Source organism: Gossypium hirsutum, chromosome D06 (assembly GCF_007990345.1).
Source record: "Gossypium hirsutum isolate 1008001.06 chromosome D06, Gossypium_hirsutum_v2.1, whole genome shotgun sequence".
In the NCBI taxonomy this organism is placed as follows: domain Eukaryota; kingdom Viridiplantae; phylum Streptophyta; class Magnoliopsida; order Malvales; family Malvaceae; genus Gossypium; species Gossypium hirsutum.
In genome coordinates, this window is record NC_053442.1 from 48,339,419 (window position 1) to 48,345,426 (window position 6,008).

The window sequence follows — 6,008 nt, forward strand, 5'->3', positions numbered from 1 at the left end:
GTCACACAGAACGACGCCGTTTTCATATATTTGGGAACATTAGCGGCGGTTTTTCCCAAGCGCCACTAAAACTCCGTTCTTCAGCGGCGTTTTATAAAAAGCGCCGCAATGGAGTAACACAGAACGACGCCGTTTTCATATATTTGGGAACATTAGTGGCAGTTTTGCCCAAGCGCCGCTAATACTCCATTCTTCAGCTGCGTTTTACAAAAAGCGTCGCAAATAGAGTAACACAGAACGACGCCGTTTTCATATATTTGGGAACACTAGTGGCGGTTTTTGCCCAAACGCCGCTAATAATCCGTTCTTCAACGGCGTTTGGCGTTAAGCGTCGGTAAAGTACCGGTATTTTAGCCGTGTTTTTGCGTCTGCACCGCTAATGGTCTTATCTTTAGCAGCGTTTTTAATAAACCGCCGCTGATGCTCCGCTCTAAAGCGGCGTTTATGGAGAGTCGCCGCTAATGTTCCGGTCTATAGCGGCGTTCCTGGAGAAGCGCCGGTAACTCTTGGGTCTATAGCGGCATTTGTGTAAAAACGCCGCTAATTAGAAATATTAGTTCATTCTTTTATATATTCTCAATTAATGTTTGAATTATATTATTATATTATAAGTTATATATTATGAAACATATATATATATTAATATTGTGTTAGTTACGTATGTACATTTGTTTGTTAGCTTAAAAATAGAGCATATATTGGGATCTAAATTAAAGTTGTTATACATTATATTAATTTGAATAATTTCAGTAAGTTATAAATTATAATGTTGGTTATATTTAAATTATACATACTGCATAAAATTGAAATAATTTTATAAATTCATATTAATGTATCAATTTAAAATAATATCATAACAATTATAAAAAAAATCTACTAAAAATCATTAAACTTATAAATAAAGACATAAATAAAATAAATTAAAAAATTAGCGGCGCTTATACAGAAAACGCCGCTGTAGAACAAGATTTGTGGCGTTTATTGTAAAAACGCCGCAAAATATGTAACCGAAACGACTTCGTTTTTATACTGTTTTACTAGTATTAGCGGCGTTTTTTGTAAAAACGCCGCAAATGAAAGTTATGTATTTTAGGGTTTTGGGATTAATATTTAAGTTTTGTTGTATACGGTTTGGGGTTTTAGGGTTTGATACATAATGTTTATTAATTTAGGATTACAATTTTATGTTTAGGGTTTTGGGTTTAGGTTTACGGCTTGAGGAATAGGGTTTAGGGTTTGAGTTTACATGTTAGTTTTAATGCGAGGTTTACGGCTTATAAGATATATTAATGATCAAATTTATTGTTTTACAGCTTGATGTTTATGGTTTATGGTTTACCCTTATTGATTTGAATGTTACAATGCTTGGTTTTTGTGTTCGGATTTGCATGAAGAATATGAGGTAGCTAGGGTTTAGCCCTTTAATTTTAATGTTTACGGGTTATAGGGATTAATAGCTTCGGGTTTTAGGGTACAAAAGCAAAAAAAAAAATTAAAATTAGATGAACTTTTTACTTCTTATTATGTCACTAGTATATAGGATTATAAGAGACAGGGTTATATATATAATATGCCACGATATGCATATATATATGTTATATATTATACATATACTGCATAAAATTGAAATAATTTTATAAATTCATATTGATGTATCAATTTAAAATAATGTCATAACAATTATAAAAATAAAAAATCTACTAAAAATCATTAGACTTATAAATAAAGACAAATAAAATAAATTGAAAAATTAGCAGCGTTTATACAGAAAACGCCGCTGTAGAACAAGATTTGGAACCGAAACGACTTTGTTTTTACACTGTTTATTGGTATTAGCGGCGTTTTTGTAAAAATGCCGCAAATGAAAGTTATGTATTTTAGGGTTTTGGGATTAATATTTAAGTTTTGTTGCATATGGTTTGGGGTTTTAGGGTTTGATACATAATGTTTATTAATTTAGGATTATAATTTTATGTTTAGGGTTTTGGGTTTAGGTTTACGGCTTGAGGAATGGGGTTTAGGGTTTGAGTTTACATGTTAGTTTTAATGCGAGGTTTACGGCTTATAAGATGTATTAATGATAAAATTTACTGTTTTACAACTTGATGTTTATGGTTTATGGTTCACACGTATTGATTTGAATGTTACAATGCTTGGTTTTTGCCTTCGGATTTGCATGAATTTTACAAGTTAGCTAGGGTTTAGCCTTTAATTTTAATGTTTACGGGTTATAGGGATTAATAGCTTCGGGTTTTAGGGTACAAAACCAAAAAAAAAAATTCTTTCTGCTTTTTACTTCTTATTATATATGTCACTAGTATATAGGATTATAAGTAACAGGGTTATATATATAATATATGCCACGATATATATCTATGCATATATATATGTTATATTATATATATAGTACTGCATAAAATTGAAATAATTTTATAAATGCATATTACTGTATCAATTTAAAATAATGTCATAACAATTATAAAAAAAATCTATTAAAAATCATTAAACTTATAAATAAAGACAAATAAAATAAATTGAAAACATAGCGGCGCTTATACAGAAAACGCCGCTATAGAACAAGATTTGTGGCGTTTATTGCAAAAACGCCGTAAAATATGTAACTGAAACGACTTCGTTTTTATACTGTTTATTGGTATTAGGGGCATTTTTTGTAAAAACGCCGCAAATGAAAGTTTTGTAGAATATTGTTTTGGGATTAATATTTATAAATTTTAATGTTGTTAATGTTTAAATTAATCATACTGTATTAAATTGAATTTTTTTTATAAATTTTGTCAATTAAAAAAAGTATTAAGTAAGAAACTTATTAAAAATAATAATTATTGTTAAAAAGAAAAAAAATATATATTATAACAACTGAATTATTAGTGGCATTTTTATAAAAAACGCCGCAAATATATTTAATTGAAACGGCGTCGTTTAGTGAGAGATCAGATTTCGGGGTATACCCCCTCTCCCAGCACCAATTTCATTTTCCCTATTCTAAAATCCCTAAGTTCTGAAATCCCTAACTCATAAACGGTTTTTGCTTTCTCCCATTTCTGAAAATCAATTCTGTATCTCTTTCAAATTTACTTGTTTTGCTGTTTCAATTTCTTGCAAAACTGATAAAAATCGGGTTCGTACATTCCGTAGACACAGACAGTTGACGGAGAACGTCGAGGAGGATCGTCGGAATTGGTGGTCGAGGGAATAATTGTTCAAGGTTCGCTTTCCCCATTCTGCCTCCGTATACATTGGGTTTTCCCCAATTTGTTAATTTTATTTTTCCTTCCCTGTTATTGTGCTGAGAAACTGACATTAAAAAAAATATACTCTGTTTAATTATAGGGTTTTCGGTCTTCCTCTTCAATTTTTGTTCATCGTTTTGAAGGTAATGTAATGCTTCGAATGTTTATTTATTTTCTGAATGGTTTCATTGGTATTATTCTGATTTTATAGGGTTTGTGTTTAGGGTTTCATTCAATTCCATTTCGTTGCTTCCTTTTCTGCTTTCTGCATCGTTTCGCAGGTGAGGGATTTAGGTACAATTTCTTTCTGATTCCTTCTATGCTAATACAAGATTAAATTGAAAAGCATTGACGTGTGTTCTGTGCTAATATATTTTTATCATCATATTGCTAAGAAACTTAATTATTTTGGTTGTGTTGTGTGATTAACTGCTGCATCATGGCATGGGCTCGACTTAGAAGGGGACGCTTCTGAATTAAATAATAGACCTGCTAGCTAACATTTACTTGCTCTTGTATGTTGCTTTGCCACATGTTTCATTCCAGTACTTTTATCCTGGTAAATATTAGATTAAACAGAAACCACCACATATCATCTAATTCGTACATTGATTTATTTTAACTATCAATGTAGTTAGTGACAGAAACCGTTAATTGGAAAGTTTAATTGAGTGCAAATTTAATATAATGGTTAATCAATTTTTTGCATTTTCTTAATGGTTTTCTTTACATATAAGCCTTTTATTTTTAAGAATTTAATTTCTCTATTTTTAAAATTTAAAAATTTAACTCCAATTGTTAACACCACTAAAATTTTTGTTAAATTTGTTTAAGTAACATTTAATTTTTTTTTAAAAATATTTATATGATAATCATGTAACAAGGCAATGAAGCATTGCAATGAACGTAAATTTAATAGATAATTTTATTTGTATTAACAATTTTTAAAATTTTAATTATATTAACAATTTTTAAAAATTACATTATTTTAATAAAAAAACAATTTTAGTCACGTAGATTAAATATTTTGGTAACATTTTATAATCAATAAAATCCCAACCAAATTAACCATAAAAATATTTAGCAAAAATTTATTATGCATTTTGTCATATTCGTATGTTCTAATTAGTTTATTACTTTTAATCAAAATAATAAGAAGAATCTTATTTAGTCGCTAACTTCTACCGATGCTAGAAAAAGATTCCGGTGAAGAAAGATAAATGCAATGGACATTATTTCTAGCATTTTTGCTATAATGTAAGGTAGGGTTTGAAAATTAAAATTTCAGAAAAAGATTCCGGTGAATAAAGATAAATGCAATGGACATTATTATTGATACATTAATATGAATTGTTATGACACCAAATATATTTTAAACAATAAATTTTAAACATTAAAGTTTAATTTTAAACACCAAATAAATTTAAAGATTATTTCGAGTAAATTGCAATTATATTTTTAATTTAATTCATCAACAATTTCAAACATTAAATTTAAGCTTAAAATATGTTATTATTTTATCTATTTAATTAGGTAATATGTTTATAAAGGTTAAAAAGTATTAACTTATATGTCTCTATCTTTGCATATCGTATCAAATTAATTTCTAATATTTAGTTTATATCTAATTTTTTTGTTTTTTTATTTAAATTGAGGTCTAATTAGATACAAATCTAAAAATAATGATTTTCTTAAATATTGTTAAGAAAAAACAAAAAAAACCCATGTTCTCTGCAATAACTACGAAGGAAAATAAATATCTTGTATTTTTTTTTTGTTGAGTGTTGTTTAGTCTAGTTGTGTAGAGCATGCCTAATATTAACATATACCATTTTAAGGTACTGTTAACGGGTTATATAACTTACATAATACGACATAATACATAAATATATATCAATCTTAACTTACATAGTGAAATAATACTTATAAGTGAAAAACTTACCCTTGTAATATCTGCTGAAAATCAGACTTCCAAGAATTAAGAAATGGACCGGTCTTGGATGAATTTATCAAGGGTAAGCAACGAATATCGAAATGGAGTACAGACTTTTCTGAATTTTGCATTTCAATATTCAAGCCAAGAGAACATGATTCTTTGCCCCTGTAACAAGTGTGTCAACATAAACTGGCATTATCGTGAAGTTGTATACGAGCATTTAATTGTTGATGGGTTTGTTCGGGGTTATAAAAAATGGTTTTTCCATGGAGAATGCCCTCCTAGTACTTCCTCGTCAATAATGGATGTTTCTTATCCTGGTAGATCTTACCATCAGTCTGTTGGAGGGGATGACATGGAAGGTATGTTGCGGGATGCATTTAATATGCACAGTCATGGTTTGCATTCGTTCCCAGCCGACTTTGTGTCATCTGCTAATTGTAATGTTGGTCCAAGTACTTTTACCGAACCGGGAACAAGTGTACCTCCTGAAGAGCCGAATGGAGAAGCGGCGAAGTTCTACACGTTACTTAATAACATGAACGAAGAACTATATGAGGGGTCAAAATTCTCCAAAATGGCTTTCTGCGTTCGTCTTTTCCAATTAAAATGTTTGGGAGGGTGGACCGGAAACTCTTTGACAATGCTACTAGAGTTTTTGAGAGAAATGTTTCCGTTTGCAAAAATCCCTCAGTCATGCAAAGATATGAAGAAAATGATAAAAGACTTAGGTCTTGGGTACAACAAAATCCATAGTTGCCGGAATGACTGCATGTTGTATTGGGGCGATCGAAGAAACCAACAGTGCTGTCATGTATGCG